Raw genomic sequence first — 17,198 nt, forward strand, 5'->3', positions numbered from 1 at the left:
AAGCTTTCGGTGTGTGGGATCATGAGTAGGATCGTCCTAGATGAACTGATTTTTTGTTCATGACCTTCTCGTATCACTAGAAAAACTAAAATATAGTGTGTGCCTGTTACTGTTAAGCTGTCATCTCCTTAGTTTCTCCGACGAATTTCGAATATGATATAATGTGTAGCGTAGTAGGAGGGCACTTGCCAAACAAGCTGACCTTTACAACTTAAGAAAAGATCATCTGTGCATCTAATCAAACATACACAGCATCATGCCATAATCATGCGGTGATGCATTTAAGGCTTCTGCTCTAATAATCGAATCAACAAACACATAATCGTGGAGGCAGGTCACTCCAAGAAAGCAAGTTAAGCTACTTCTGCTGCATGACGACTGACAGTAGCTAGGCTGCCCTTACCCTGTGGGCTGGATGGTTAGCTTAGATTTAGATCTTATTTGACAGGGCTTTAAGCATGGCTTCTTCTGCTTCTTAGATGAAGCACTACTAAATGCTAAGGGCCTGTTTGACAGGGCTCTCGCTCCTCTGAAAATGGCTTCAGCTCTGGCTCCTCTGAAGGAGCAGCTCCTCTGGAGGAGCTGAAGCCGTTCTGGAAAACGTTTGGCAAAATGGCTCCTTCTATTTTTATAGAATGGATGGAAGAGGGTGAATGTCCATATTGCCCTTTCTTCAATCGTGCATGATTAAAGTAAACAATATTTTTTTGATAACTTAGCAAACAATATTTAAAGTAAACAATCAGGGCCAAGGCCCAAAATGGCCCATACAATGGCACCTACAGCCGCACGCTCGTCTCAAAGAACTCTCACCTACAGCTGCCGCCGCTCGATCTACAATGGCACCCGGCGCTTGCGCCGCCGCTCGCCCACGCAGAGCTGCCCTCTCCCACGCTGTCGTGCGCTGTCTCCCACAGGACCTTGCACACACCGCCGCTCGCCCGCACAGCGCCTTTGCCGCAGCTCCAAGGCTTCGCTCCATGGTGGAGCACCACGCCGGCGTCGCCTACGAGCCAAGCAAGGAGCATAGAGGAGGGTAATCGCGTCTTTGCTGTCGCAATCGTCAGACGGAGCCCTGAGAAGCCTCGATTCGTGGCTTCTCCTTCCCAGTATAAAAGGGCTCCGGCTTCCCAAGCGGCTTCGCCGGCGAAGCTATTTTTGGCGGTGGTGTTTGGTATGGCTCCTCCAGGAGCCGGAGCCGGAGCCTTCCTGGGAGCCATACCAAACACGTCCTAACTCAAAAAAACGGCTTCACTAGAGAAGCTCTAGAAGAAGGGAAAAGCCGTTTTTTATACTTCCAAAGGTGAAGCTACCTAAACATGATTTGCCCAACTTGAGTGAAGTCCCTTACGAAAAAACCTTACCAAATAGGCCTTAGATTTAGAGGTAGTTGTAGCTCTGGTTGCATTATACTCCCTCTATTCTAATTATAAGACATTTTGACTTTCAAGATACATAGTATTGCTATGTACTTAGATATACTATGTCTAGAAACATAGTAAAAGCAATGCATCTAGTAGAAAAGCCAAAACATCTTAATATTTTGAATGAAGGGAGTATCAGTTTGTACCCATTTTTGTTTGCTTCCGATGCTATCTTTATACTGCTTTTTGTGTTGTACTTGTACATTTTAGACCACTTCCCCTTGGCTCAATGAAATACTCCTTCGCGATTTGACTTATGCGGCTTTCAACATCATACAATGGCCACTAATTTCTCTTATAATGCAACATTTATTATGGAAGCAAAAGTTTGATCATTAAAAAGCAAGGTCTAAGCTCTACGAGCAGCTTTATCGATAAAGCTAAAGTTGTTCTGGTGAACCATTTAGCAAAACAGCTCTGCATATAGATTTTCTTAAAACATGCTCTCACAAAATTCCATCTAGGACCTATAAGTGTGAAGTGAAGCTGTGAAAAGCTATTATTTTCAGCTTTATCTCATCTTGTTCCTATGCGAGAGCATGATTTAAGGAGCTTCATTGGTGAAGTTGTTTGCAAAAGACCTGTTTGGCAAAAAAAAATAGCTTCAAACAGCTGATGATGAAGTTGTGCCAAACATCCTTAAATCTAAATACAAATCTAATGCAACCATTTTTGTAGCACAAACTTTTAATTTGATAAGACTAATTAATTGTTGGTAAAAAATAATATAAAGTTTAAGGCCCCGTTTGGCATACCTCAACTTCATCAGTGAATTTGTCAAAAAAAAACTTCATCAGTGAATCAGTTTTTTTAGGCTTCAATTCTACTAACAACTTTATCAGAACCGTTTGGCAAAATAGTTCTGCATGTAAAAAAATATACTCTGACAGAATCTCACATAGGGCCCATAAGTGTGAGGTAAAGCTGTGAAAATATACTATTTTTAGCTTCATACTATTGGTGAAGTTGTTTGCAAAAGACCTATTTGATAAAAAAAACAGCTTCTGAAGCTAGTGGTGGAGCTGTGACAAACGAGCCCTAGATTTTCAAGTTCGTGCGCACCATATATATTTGGGACAGACACATTGCGAAAAAAAATACAAATAGAATGCAAGGCAGCATTAATTTGTTACTACAATACTTTTCTTAAAAAATCACTTTAGAATTTTTTGAGAAATAACTTTGGGAAGCTCTCTGCCAAACCTCCGACTAGTGCATATCTCCATGACTACTGCAACACATGTGTATATCTCCATAACTTTGGCAAGCTGAAAATAGAAACATAATGGACAGCTGGGCACAGATCTGAATCCCCAAACTAGGCTTCTGTCAGAAGAATTTGGAAGCTAGCTACCTCATCAGACAAGCATAACACTGTGATGAGAAGTGAGAACAATGTTCAGTATGGAGTGAGAGTGTCAGCACATAATGATAACCATTACCAAACATAGTATGTGACACAAGAATGGAAGCGTTTATCCATCTAGTTAGGGCCTGGCATTTTTAGTTGGTTAGCATCCCATTTTCAGGGCACCGATTTTTGTTTCTTTTTTCGTGTTATATGTAATGACATTGATGCAAACCTGAAAACGGTACAACTTTTTTTTCACCGTGTCGGTGTAGAAAGTGACCAAGACGTAAATATTTGTAGTTTTATCGTACGTTATGATCGGAGGTGGCCTAGCACTCAATGACACAGGGTTTATACTGGTTCAGACAACGTGCCCTACGTCCAGTTTGAGTCGGTCGGTGACTTTATTCCTGAGCTCAGGTGCTCGAAGTCTGCAGTGGGGTTACAAACGAGAAGGAGAAAGATGGGGTGTACAAGAGGTCCGGTCGGCTCCGGTCGAAAGGGCCGAGAGCAATAGGAGCTCCGCTATGGGCTAAGTGTTCAAGCATGTGCCTGAGGTCCGAACCTGGCGGTTCTATGGTTGTGAGCTAGTAAACTTGATCGATCTAATGAATCTAAAGGGACTGAGTTATCTTGGAGGGAGCGTATCCCCTTTTATAGATAAAGGGGATGACTTTACAAGTGAGAGGGTGAGGGTACGTATACTACTGAGCTTTGTTGCCCATGCCGGCGGGTACAAGATAATGGTAGGCGCCCACAACACTGTTGATGTCGCTGTAGAATGTCAGATGCATGTGGGAGGTTGCGTTGCCTTCTTTAGGAATGACAGATGTTGGTACCTGCAAATATTGTTGATGCCTAGAGGCATGTGAGGAGTTTCACCACGTTCATCCGGTACGGTAAATCCCGGCCCCCACAATACTATCGATGCCTAGAGGCATGTGGGGGGCCTTACCGTATGAGAGTTAATGGCGCCCACAATACTGTAGAGGGAAATGTCGGCGCCTACAATACTGTTTGTGTCAGGGCGGTTGCAGAGTACTATTCCATATAGGGTACGGTCCCTAGTACCGTGGTTTGACTTGTGCGCCTCGACTCGCTTTTCTCCGCACGTCTCCTGGTCCCTACCGACTGGGCGTCCCTGGTCGGTTAATCCTAGTCGGCTCTGATCGTGCCAGTCGGAGAAGAGCGGTGAGCAGGGGCTGGGCGTATCCCCGGTCGGAGAGTGCGGGGTCAAAGTCGGAAGCGGTGCTTTTGGCTAGGCCTTCCGGTCGAAGAGGCCATCCGGAGGCGGGCCGGAGTCGGAAAACGGGCACTGTTCCTCCTCGGCCTAACCTTCCTGTCGGAGATTGGATCACTCCCTCAGCCTGTCGCTTAGGTATTTGGGCCGGCCCATGAGTTGCGCGCTGTCTGCTTGGGCTGGGCCTTTGCGGGGAAGTCGGTCTGTGAGGGACCTCGGGTTTATGAATCTGACAAGAGCCCTCGAGCCCCCGGGTGATTCGGGTGGAATCATCTGGGGGATTTTTATTTTAACGGTGGGTGCGCGTGAGCCCCCGGGCGGTTCGGGCAGAACCGTCTGGGGGGTTTCGTATTGCCAGCGGGGGAGGTTTTTGGTTTTGTCGGCGGGTGCGCGTGAGCGCACCCACGGGTGTAGCCCCCGAGCCCTTGGGTGGTTTGGGTAGAACCGGCTGGGGGTGTTTGCCAGCGGGCGTGTTGTGCTTGTTTTTTAGTCGAGATAGAGTTTGTCAACCAAGACGTCGTTGTGCAGCCAAGGCGGTTAGTTTGTTGCGGATCGGATGAGACGGAGCTTGCGGATCCTGGCATCGGTGCACGCCGTGGGATCGGGCGAGGCAGTTAGTTCATTAGTCCAGGGATCATGCAAGGCGACAAGGCGGTGCTCGTGGATCCTGGCCTTGGTGCAGCCCACGCAGCCGAGGCAGTTAGTTTGTTAGTTTAGGGATTAGGCGAGGCGACAAGGTGGTGCTCGCGGATCCTGGCCTCGATGCAACCCGCGCAGCCGAGACAGTTAGTTTGTTAGTTTAGGGATCAGGCGAGGCGACAAGGCGATGCTCGTGGATCATGATGGGGCGAGATCGGGGTCGCAGACCTGAGTAGTTTTTGGAGTGCAATCGAAGAGTAGCCAGATGGGGCAAGATCAAGGTCGTAGACCCAGGCATTTGGAGCATAGTCAGAGCATAGCCAGATGGGGCGAGTTCGGGATCACAGACCTAGGCGTTTTGTGCCTTAAGTCCCCGAGCCCTGTTGGGCCTTAGTAGGGGTCGGTGTGAGTTTGTGTGTGTTACCCCATCCTCGGTTCCTCATAACCGGAGGGACTGAGTTTTGTCGCTTGTCTCGATCGACGTGCTCGCTGAGTTTGCTAACGGGTATGATCGAGCAGAATCGGGTCCATTGTTCATGATGGGGTCGGCATAGCCCTCTTGTGACATTCCACTGCTCCTTTACCTGCAACCCAGTAGATGCCTAGGTCGTTCCGGAGACCGACCCGAGTGGCCTAACGGCCTCCCCTCGATGGAGATTTTGTGGGCTTGGCAAGAGGTTCAAGATCGAACGAGAAGGCTGGGATGACCCTGTCTGCTAGACTGGGCGACGGCCACACGTGGTTCATCTACATTTTTCTCCCCTGGCTCTGTTGGTTGCTCATGTTGAATGAGGCAACCGCCGCTTCGTGACGCAACACGGAGCGTTGTGATGCATTTCGCTGCACGTGCGATGCTTAGTTCCCGAGCCCCCGAGCGGTTCAGGGCCTGAATCATTCCGGGAGGCATGGGCATATGGAATGAATGCGCATATGGATGTATGAAATGATTATAAAGAAATAGAGGGGGTTGGTAGTGTTTACCTTGATGACTTAAGTGACAGGGTTTGGAAAGCTTCAGTCAGAAACGTCCGACCAGGACCCGTGCTCGTCGTTCGTGACAGAGTTGGCATGGCCTACATGGGGCGTCCCTTTGCTTCCTACCTGTCTCTCGGTGTATTTTTTGGAGTCATTCGATTGACTTAGGGATCCCGATGGTCTCTCCCAGCGGAGATCCTGCTTTGGGTTTTTCCAAGTCCCGCCTGGGGGTGCAGAGAGCTGTCTGCGTGTGGTGACATTTTGGTTTTCATGCCCAATCGTGTGATAGTGGTGGGCCATACCTAGACCACGTTTCATCTCACCAGGCGGCATTTCGTTTGACCCGGCGTCGTTCCGTCGGCCAGCGTGCATCCCATCTGTCAGGGTGTGTCCCATCGTTTCCCATCCACATTGAATGGGGGAAGGGAGAGAGTTTTCGCTCTGATCTTTTGCCCCTCTTCAGCTATCGCGTTTCTTCCTTAAATAGGGGTGAGGGAGAGGGCTCTCCGTCATAGTCCTTTGCCTATTCTCCAACTATTGTCTCTCCTCCTTCTTCCTCCTCACCGAGAGTACCTGTATGCTGCGGCGGTTCCTAAGTGAGAGAGATGGTAAGTGAGGGGGAGGACTTACAGATCCTTTCATGAATCCAGAGCGCGATGTTGAGCTAGAGGCTACCCGAGGCAGTGCTGGTCGTCTTTGCCTAAGAAGGGGTGGCTTTCGCCGAAGGGGTTGGCGTGCTAGATTCGTCTGTGAGGCCTTCTTCGGGATGGAGCCGTATGCGGAGGGGAAGTTGCCTAGGATCGTGCTGGTGGAGGGTTCCATGCCTGTAGCTGCTCAGGTTGGCTAGTTCATAAAGTTTGATGAGATCTCTTCTAGCCATGGTGGCCATACTTCGGTGGCAGCGTCCCTGCCTAGGAGCTGCCTCGATTGCATGAGAAGGTCCGGAGCCCCATGCTCTTCTACTGAGCATCTATGGGTGCGGTGCCTTTGAGGTACCCGTTGCGCTCGCCGAAGTCGAGGGAACAGAACCGGGTGGGTCCCTTGAGGTACCCATTGCGCTTGCCAAAGTCGAGAGCGAAACCAGGTAGGGGCCCCTGTAGCGGATATTTGGAATGGAAGTAGTTTTTAGAAAAAAAATGTAATAGTTGAGTTCATGGGTGGGCCCCTATATGAACAGTTTTTGTAACAATGAATACATCAGTCCTGTTCTTTGTGATAGAATCACTATCCGTTCCTTATTTTTATCCTGGCGTAGCTATTGTTTTTGTCCTTTCTTTTTCACACCTGTCCGTTAGTTCCGTAGGCTGCAGCTTTTTTAAGAACCTGGGCATGGCTCATGGGGCTCGGCTACTCATAACCGTAGGTCGTGGCGGGGTGCGTTCAGTTAGGAGTAAGAACAAAGTTACGTAGGACAGTCAAAGGAAGAGGAATGCGCTTCAATTCAGGGACAAAGTTGTTTACCACATGACAATAAAAAGAGGTAATATTCGGTATTATACCCTCATGTAGCCCCCGAGCGACCTGGCCTAAAACTGTTTGGGCCGGGGTGCTTTAGAGGAGCAAGTGTTGACTAAAAAAGCGGTAAGACCAAATTTTAGGGGAAAAACAACATAGCTGTTCAATGTTCCAAGTGTTGGTGAGAATGTTGCCGTTGTTGTCCTCTAGTCGGTAGGTGCCTGGTCGGATTACTTCGGTCACCATATAGGGTCCTTCCCATGGTGGAGAGAGTTTGTGTTTTTTCTTTGTCGATTGGGTCCTCTGGAGTACGAGATCGCCGACTTCGAGGATTCTCCCCCTGATCTTTCTTTTGTGGTACCTGAGGGGAGTTTGCTGATAGTGAGTGGAGCGGATGATGGTCTTCTCGTGGGCTTCCTCGAGCAGGTCGACTGTGTCTTGCTAAGCCTCCGCGGCTCAGTCGCGGTCAAAAGCCTTCACTCTTGGGGTGCCATGGTCGAGGTCGGAGGGAAGCACTGCCTCAGCTCCGTAAGCCAGGAAGAAGGGTGTGAACCCTGTGGATCAGTTCAAGGTCGTTCTCAGGTTCTAGAGGATCGCTGGGACCTCTGCAACCCATCACCTGGCGTACTTGTTGAGTCGATCAAAGATGCGTGACTTAAGTCCTTGGAGGACCATGCCATTGGCGCGTTCGACCTGACCGTTAGTTCGTGGATGTTCGACTGAGGCCCAGTCAATCCTGATGCCATATCCATCACTGAAGTCTAGGAACTTCTTTTCGATAAAGTTAGTCCCGTGGTCAGTGATGATACAGTTAGGAACGCCAAACGGGTAGATGATGTTGAGAAAGAATTTGACTGCTTCCTCCGAGAGGATGTTGGTAATGGGTTTGGCCTCTATCCACTTGGTGAACTTGTCAATTGCTATGAGTCGGTGAGTGAAGCCGCCTGGGCCCTTTTTGAGGGGCCCTACCATGTCGAGGCCCTAGACCGCGAATGGCCAAGTGATGGGGATGGTTCAGAGCTCCTGTGCCGGTAAATGAGTTTGTTGAGCATAGAACTGGCATCCTTCACACCTGCAGATGACCTCCTCTGCATCTCGTAGCGTGGTGGGCCAGTAAAAACCTTAGTGAAAGGCTTTTCTGACCAGCGACCTTGGGGCCATGTGATGTCCGCAAATCTCGACATGGACCTCAAAGAGGAGCTGCTTCCCCTAGTTGGTGGGGACGCACTTCATGAGCACTCCTGATAGACTCCGTTTGTAGAGCTCGTCACCGAGCACAACGAAGGTCTTGGTGCATTGAGCGATCCATCAGGCTTCAGTCCTTTTGGGCGGGAGAACCTCCTCGAGAAGGTAGGCGAGTAGCGGCACTCGCCAGTCAGTTTGATCAAGTGCCAATACAGCAATGTCAGCGGGTGATGCCATCATGGAGGTACTAGGATTGGAGCCCCCGAGCGCTAGCTTGGCGCTAGGGTCAGAGCCCCCAAGCGCTGGCCTGGCGTCAGGGTGTGTCTGGGTTGGACCTTCCAGGACATGGGTGGATAGCTCATGGAGGCCGTTGATGAAGATCCTGCTTGGGGACGGGTCTCTCCTGGCCACCAATTTTGTGAGAAAATCGGTGGCATCGTTGTCCTTTCGGGGGACATGGTGCAGCTTGATCTCCTAGAATTTGTCCTCGAGCTTGCGCACCTCATGGCAGTATGTTGCCATGTGGGGGCTTTTGTAGGAGGATTCCTTCATGGCTTGATCAACGACCAACTCCGAGTTGTCACGAACGTAGAGTCACATAGCGCCGAGCTCGATGGCGATACGTAGTCCGATGATGAGGGCCTCGTATTCCATAGCATTGTTTGAGGCCGAAAAATGGAGGCAGATGGCGTAGCGGAGTCTACTCCTGTCTGGGGAGATCAGAACCACTCTAGCCCCCAAGTCGGGCGCCATTACAGACCCGTCGAAGTAAATTGTCCAGTACTCATGGGTGACGTCTGGGGTCGGTAGCTGGACCTCTGTCCATTAGGCGACAAAATCCATAAGAGCCTGAGACTTAATAGCGGTATGAGGGGTATACCTAATGTTATGGCCTATGAGTTCAAGTGCCCACTTGGAGATTCGCCCTGCGGCGTTGCAGTTGCGGATGATGTCTTCGAGCGGGTATGAAGTGACGACCGCAATTTCGTGGTCGGTGAAGTAGTGCAGGAGCTTCCTGGTCGCCATTAGCACGGCATATAGGAGTTTCTGCACCTAGGGGTATCGAACCTTGGGGTTGGTAAGTACCTCCCCGATGAAGTATACGGGTCGTTGTACCTTGAGCTGGTGTCTCGGCTCCTCCCTTTCGATGACCAGGGCAGCACTCACCACATGGTTGCTTGCCACGACGTAAAGGAGGAGGGGTTCTCCCTGTTCGGGAGCGACGGGGATTGGGGCCTATGCTAGGGATGCTTTGAGGCTTTCTAGAGCCTGCTAGGCTTCCTCAGTCCAAACAAAGGCATCCATCTTTTTGAGGAGCTTGTAGAGCGGCATCCCCCGTTCGTCGAGCCAGGAGATGAAGTAGCTCAGGGCAGCCAGACAACCGGTGAGCCTTTGTATGCCCTTGACGTTGCGTATGGGGCCCATGTTGGAGATGGCCATGATGTTTTTGGGGTTGGCCTCGATGCCACGCTCGAACACGATGTATCCAAGCAGCTTCCCCTTTGGAACCCCAAAAACATATTTTTTAGGATTCAGCTTGATGTTGAACCTTCGGAGGTTCATGAATGTCGTGGCCAAGTTTGCGATCAGGTCGCAAGCTTGAGCTATTTTGACCACTATGTCATCAACATAGACGGAGATTGTTGGTTTTGGTCATTCAGCCTAATTAGGCTGATCGAACGGGTCGATTTGGTCGACGAAGCATTGCTGCATGCACCTTTGGTAGGTGGCGCCAGCATTCTTTAGGCCAAAAGGCATGGTTACATAGCAGTACTAACCATACGGGGTGATGAACGAGGTTGCGAGCTGATTGGATTCTTTCATCACGATCTGGTGATAGCCTGAGTAGGCATCCAGAAAGGAGAGGTTCTCGCAACCTGAGGTGGAGTCAACTATCTGGTCTTTGCGCGGCAAAGGAAAGTGATCCTTTGGACACGCTTTGTTGAGGCCAGTGTAATCAACGCACATTCTCCACTTCTCGGTCTTCTTTTTAACAAGAATGGGATTGGCAAGCCAGTCGGAGTGGAATACCTCTCTGATGAATCCGACTGCCAGGAGTTTGGCGATCTCTTCGCCTATTGCCCTGAGTCTCTCATCGTTGAAGTGACATAGGCGTTGCTTGGTGGGCTTCGAGCCTAGGATGAGGCACAATGCGTGCTCGGTGACCTCTCGTGGTATGCCCAGCATGTCAGAAGGCTGCCATGTGAAGACATCGCGATTGGCATGCAGGAAGTCAACGAGCTCGCATTCCAATTTGGCTGGGAGCTGGGTCCTGATCTGCACCATCTTGGTTGGGTTAGTGGGGTCGATACCCACCGCCTTGGTTTCCTCGAGCAGGTGGAAGGCCGTCGAGGAGGTTGGTTTGTTGCAGTCTAGGACTACTAGGGTTGACGACTCCCCAAGCCGCGGGAGCTCGGACAAGTTGACGATCGTGGTGGCAAGCTCAAAATGCTCGTGGTCACACATGAATGCGTGCGAGAAGGCACTACTTACAGTGATGACGTCGTTTGGTCCCAACATCTTTAGCTTGAGGTAGGTGTAGTTGGGGATCGCCATGAATTTGGTGTAGCATGGACGCCCCAAGATAGCGTTGTAGGACCCTAGAAAGTCCACCACCTCGAAGGTGAGGACCTCCAAGCGGAAGTTGGCTCATTTGCCAAATGTGATGGGCAGATCAATCTGCCTGAGTGGGTATGCCTGCGCTCCTAGGATCACCCCATGGAAGGGAGAACCCGCTAGGTAGAGTTCCAATCGAGGAATGAGCATGGTGTCGAGGGTGTCGATGTAGAGGATGTTGAGGCCACTACCTCCACCCATCAGCCTTGGTGAGGTGCTTCTTGTGGATGATAGGGTCAACGACAAGAGGATAGCGTCTTGGTCTTACGACGTGGGAGGGATGGTCCCTCTAATCGAAGGTGATCGGAGATTCTGACCAGCTGAGGAAGGAGGGGACGTCTGTCTTGGTGGCGCATGCCTCCCTGTAGCGCACATTGTGCTGGTGTTTCGTCCAGATGGCGTCGGACTCGCTAAAGATCATGATGCACTCCTCAGGTTTGGAGAAGCCATCTTCGTCCTTGCCTACCGTGCCTCCTTTCTTGGCTGCCGCCTCTTTGTCGTCTCCCTCCTTTGGCCCGCCGGCCTGTCGAAGGAAACATTTGAGGAGCTTGCAGTCCTTGTAGAGGTGTTTGACGGGGTAGGCGTGGTTGGTGCATGGACTATCCATGAGTTTGTTGAAGTGGTAAGGCAGCCCCTATTGGGGCTACTTGCTCGTGCAGTCAGCCACGACGACCATCGCGGTGTTGTTTGATCGATGCCGATCCTTTTTGTTCTTCTTGCCCCTCTGTGTGGAGGAGCCCTCATCTTAGTCCGCACGCTTGGCCTTGCCTTTGTCCCGACCTTCGCTGAAGATCGCTCCAACCGCCTCCTCGCCAGAGGCATGGTTAGTGGCGACGTCGAGCAGGTCACGGGTGGTATAGGGCTTTAGGTAGCCAAGCTTGTTGATCAGGGACTCGTAGTTTGTCCCGGAGAGAGATGTGCTGATGATGTCTGTGTCGACGACATCAGGGAGGGAGTTGCATCGTTGGGAGAACCTGCGGATGTAATCCCACAGGGACTCGCTGGGCTCCTGCTAGCAGCTCTTGAGGTCCTAGGAGTTTCTAGGGCAGACATACGTCCCCTAGAAATTTCCGACGAAGACCCTCTTGAGGTCCGCCTAGTCGTGGATGCTGTCGTGCGGGAGGAATTCAAGTCATGCCCGAACATGTTCCCCCACGCAAATGGGAAGATACTGAATGATGAAATAGTCATCATCCACTCCTCCGGTCCGGTAGGCGAGCCAAAAATCTTCGAGCCAAATATCGGGGTTTGTCTCCTCGGTGTACTTGGCGATGTTGGTGGGCGGTCGAAAGCGCTGTGGGAACGGCGCTCTTCGAATACGCCAGTCAAAGGCCCGCGGCCCTGGACCCTCAGGGCTAGGACTCTGGTCGTCCAGTCGACAATCGTGCCTAGGGCACATTTCACCGCTCCCCTCGATGGTTGGGCCGGGATCCGTGTCGCCTGCTCTTGCCACCGCCCAGTGGATATCATCATCGTGCCAAGCCTAATGCCAGTTGCTGACAATGCTGCGAGCGTCTTGGTGCAGACCGGGCCGCTCGTGTACCAGCGATCGGTGTGGGGCAGGCGCCAGGTCGGACCGTGGCATGGCTGCCGCCCCCCGAGCCGTACCTGGCGGCTGTAGCGGCAAGCGGATGGAGTGATCCATCTGGCATGTCCCCATTCCCTCAGTGGGGAGAGAGGGCGCATGTCGAAGTCGAGATGTGGAGCTTTCCGCCTGTTGAACAGCGGCATCTTCTACTAGAACTCGGAGGTTTCGGTAGACTACCCGCTCTTGGGGGTTGACAGGCTCAGGAACGCCACGCAGAAGCATTGCCACAGTAGCGATGTTCTAGCCAGCTTGAGCGAACTGTGGGAGATCATTTCCCTCATTCATGATGTCGTGTTGGACCTGACGGGTGTGACCCCGGGCGCCACCCGATGGGTCATGCGCATGGGGCACAACGTACTGTACCGAGCATGCCGACGCAGGCGGTGGCTAGTTCTGCCGTCGCTATCGTAATTCCTTGGCATGCGCTTGCGCAGACGCGAGGGCCCTACGCGTGGGTCTAGAGGGGTGTGAGCTTACGCAGATTCCACAACCACCGGTGGCTATCCCGGAGTGCCCACCATAACGCACTCCCAGGACGGACGGTGGCAAGGTGCCACATCACCGATGCTGGAGCCGTCACTCTCACCCTCGTCATCCGGGAGTTTGTGGAAGGTGGCAGAGGCGTAGCTCGCCATTCCCACGAATTCAGATGTGAGGGGGGATGGCGCCGGCATCCTTCAGAGCCCCCGAGCGTACGCATCCATGGGGGATGCGAGGCCATAGGGGAACCGATAGTACGGTGTTCGTGGCGTGGGCAACATGGTCCCTCCGGATGATCGGTGGGAGATAGTAAATAAAGGGTAAATAATAGTACGCATATTACTTACAGTGGGGTTTGAGCAGAGAGTTTGCTCGGAATGAAGCGCAGATGCCGTGTCGTTGAAGTCGTGCTACCTGGAGTCGATGGAGGGTGCCCCTCCAATAGGTGTCGGAACATGAGCCTCCTTACGGAGGTGTAGTACGCCGAGTCGGTCGGCGACGAAGTCCAGGCTTTCGAAGAGGAAGGCCTAGGATGGCTCAAAGATGGGTGGAACCCACATCCCAATAGGCGAGAGTGTAGGAAACTCCAGTGAACCGAAGCGAATCGTATCGCCCGAGCCCGCCACAGCGAGGGTGGCGGAAAATGGGCCATTCGATGACCAAAAAAGTGTTGAACATACAGCGTCTTCTCCACGGACGGCACCAACTGTCGGTGCAGAAAGTGACCAATACGTAAATATTTGTAGTTTTGTCGTACGTTATGATCGGAGGTGGTCTAGCACTCAATGACATAGGGTTTATACTGGTTCAGGCAACATGCCCTACATCCAATTTGAGTCGGTCGGTGACTTTATTCCTGAGCCCAGGTGCTCGAAGTCTGTAGTGGGGTTACAAACGAGAAGGAGAAAGATAGGGTGTACAAGAGGTCCGGTCGGCTCCGGTCGGAAGGGCCGATAGCGACAGGAGCTCCTCTATAGGCTAAGTGTTCAAGCGTGTGCCTGAGGTTCGAACCTGGCGGTTCTGTGGTTGTGAGCTAGTGAACTTGATCGATCTAATGAATCTAAAGGGACTGAGTTATCTTGGAGGGAGCGCATCCCCTTTTATAGATAAAGGGCATGGCTTTACAAGTGAGAGGGTGAGGGTACGTATACTACTGAGCTTTGTTGCCCATGTCGGCGGGTACAAGATAATGGTAGGCGCCCACAACACTATTGATGTCACTGTAGAATGTCAGATACATGTGGAAGGTTGTGTTGCCTTCTTCAGGAATGGTAGATGTCGGTACCTGCAAATATTGTTGACGCCTAGAGGCATGTGAGGAGTTTCACCACATTCACCCGGTACGGTAAATCCCAGCGCCCACAATACTATCGATGCCCAAAGGCATGTGGGAGCCTTACCGTATGGGAGTTAATGGCACCCACAATACTGTAGAGGGAAATGTCGGCGCATACAATACTGTTTGTGTCAGGGCGGTGCAGAGTACTGTTCCGTGCAGGGTACGGTCCCTGGTACCGTGGTTTGACTTGTGCGTCTCGCCTCGCTTTTCTCCGCACGTCTCCTGGTCCCTACCGAGCGGGCATCCCCGGTCGGTTGATCCCAGTCGGCTCTAATCGTGCCAATCGGAGAAGAGCGGTGAGCAAGGGCTGGGCGTATCCCTGGTCGGAGAGTGCAGGGTCAGAGTCGGAAGCGGTGCTTTTGGCCGGCCCTTCCGGTCGAAGAGGTCGTCCAGAGGCGGGCTAGCGACCGAAGTGAGCGCTCTGGTCGGAGAGGCGGGCCGGAGTCGGAAAACAGGCGTTGTTCCTCCTCGGCCTGACCTTCCGGTCGGAGATTGGATCACTCCCCCGGCCTGTCGCTTAGGTATTTGGGCCGGCCCATGAGTTGCGCGCTGTCTGGTTGGGCCGGGCCTTTGTGGGGAAGCCGATCCACGAGGGACCCTGGGTTTATGAACCCGACACACAGTGTTACACATAATGAGGTAGAGATAATAGGCAATAAATTGGTGTGTATTTTTTATGGGCTGGAGGAGTTTTGTCCATTTCTTAGCATTTAGTCCTTCACTAAATGTCTACATCACCAATTCACTATGGGGGCATCTAGCATTCTAGCTTTATAAAAAGGATGTCATTATGTCAAATACTACCTTCTGCAAAGAAAAGGTTTATCACAGACAATTTAGCTATGCTTTTCAAACTAATTAGCAATGACAACATTACGATTTCTTTTTTTTTCGTGCAAGCAACATTTCCCACTTTGCACGCAGCCTTTCCTAAAGATCAGACCATTAAACTAATAGCTTAGCTCAAAGAACAGTAAAATAAAGTAGAACCCATAAAAAAGAACCAGTAGTGCCCGTGCATGGGACTAGGCCAACTAAACCATGTTAGTGTCGCCTGGTTCAGACCCACTTTGGCAGAACTTTTCCAGAAAGAAGTGATTCTCTGTTAATTCTGTGGAGTGATTCTCTAAAATGAACTAAGAGGATGAGAGCTGAAAAAATAGCTTATCCGGATTCTGTAAAGTGGTTCTCCATCGAGTTTTCAAAAGTTTATGCTAAATAATCAAAGAGGATCACTTTCAGACACAGAATCACTTTTATCAAAGAATCAACTTCCATAGAAAATCAGAATCAGACGAAGTTCTTCCAAACTAGCCCGTATCTTAACCTTTTGTGCTAATATATAAACCATTCAACTTTTACGAGAAAGAAAGGGTACTATATAGATATGTTGCTTCAGCTTTTGTGAAATACCTAGTTTGCTGAGGTCAGCAAATAAACCATCCGTACTATATAGATATGTTGCTTCCGCTTTTGTGAAATACCTAGTTTGCTGAGGTCAGCAAATAAACCATCCAAGATGAACTCGACACCTGTGCACCACCACCAAAAGAGCAATAAACCATCCAAGATGAACTCGACACCTGGGTCAGCAAATAAAGAAAATAAAATAAAATTTGCATCCTTCGCATCTCTTTCTCTACCCCTCTCTTAGTCACTTAGACTTAGGTACATGGATCAGCAAATAAAAATTTGCATGCATGACAGTTCCCTTGAGTAGTTAGCTCTTAGCTCACACAGCCTCACTATATAGCACCACCTAGCCTGTCACCACACTCACTTGTCATGCATGTCCCAAAAACAATCATGCATATTAACCACACTGTCAACGAAAAGTCACCAGATTAATTAGCCACATCAAACCAAACTTGTCATGACCTACCTTTTCAAGCAGGATTGTGCTCATGCATGTGTTCATGCATGCTTCCATATAATCTTGAGCATGAGTTCCTGTAAATTGGAAAACAAAGAAACATTCATTTGGTTAGAGAAACAGAGCTAACATCATGGTTAATTAGACAAACGTTCTTCAGATAACACCAGATCAAAGCAACAGTAAGATACTGCCTTTTGCTAATTAAATACTTCTGCCAAGACAATCATGCATGTTGGGACAAAGGTAAGGTCAACTCTTGTACCCCAGCTGAAGCCTGAAGCAAACTTCAGTTTTCTTGGGTTCCTGAAAACCCTGGTTTCTTATTGGAAGATTCCACGCACACATGAACAGGATGCTGGTCTCAAGGAACTCTACCACCTTGTCCACATTATCATATGAGCTGTGCAAGTACTGTATTATTAGGGGGAAAAAAGATAATGATGCATGTGCACATCACACACTGATGGCAACTGGTGACTCACTGACTTGTGACTGATCATGTAGCAGATAATATCCTCCACTTTATTTTGTTTCAGGCCCGTTTAGTTTCGAATTTTTTTGGCTTTTGGTTACTGTAGTACTTTCGTTTTTATTTGACAAAAATTGTCCAATTATGGACTATTTAGGCTTAAAAGATTTGTCTCACGATTTCTCGGCTAACTGTATAATTAGTTTTTTTTCGTCTACATTTAGTACTCCATACATGTGCCGCAAGATTTGATGTGACGAAGAATCTTGAAAATTTTTTGTTTTTGGCTTGCATCTAAACGGGGCCTCAGTCTGGATACTGGGGCCATGTGGGCTTCTGCCTCCAGTAATCAGTACAGTAAAAGGAACTTGCACCAGTTTACATTAACTGCAAGCAGTTATGCTAGAGAATTTTTTTGGTAAGAACATTTGTGATCAAACTTAGATATTCCCATCACCGCTTGGAGATACTACTAGTCATGATATGTTTAGATCTACTAGTACTGACAGTACTCCCTTTGCTCTATAAAATAAGGAATTTAATATTATCATAAGTCAAACA

Source organism: Miscanthus floridulus, chromosome 14 (assembly GCF_019320115.1).
Source record: "Miscanthus floridulus cultivar M001 chromosome 14, ASM1932011v1, whole genome shotgun sequence".
NCBI classification, from domain to species: domain Eukaryota; kingdom Viridiplantae; phylum Streptophyta; class Magnoliopsida; order Poales; family Poaceae; genus Miscanthus; species Miscanthus floridulus.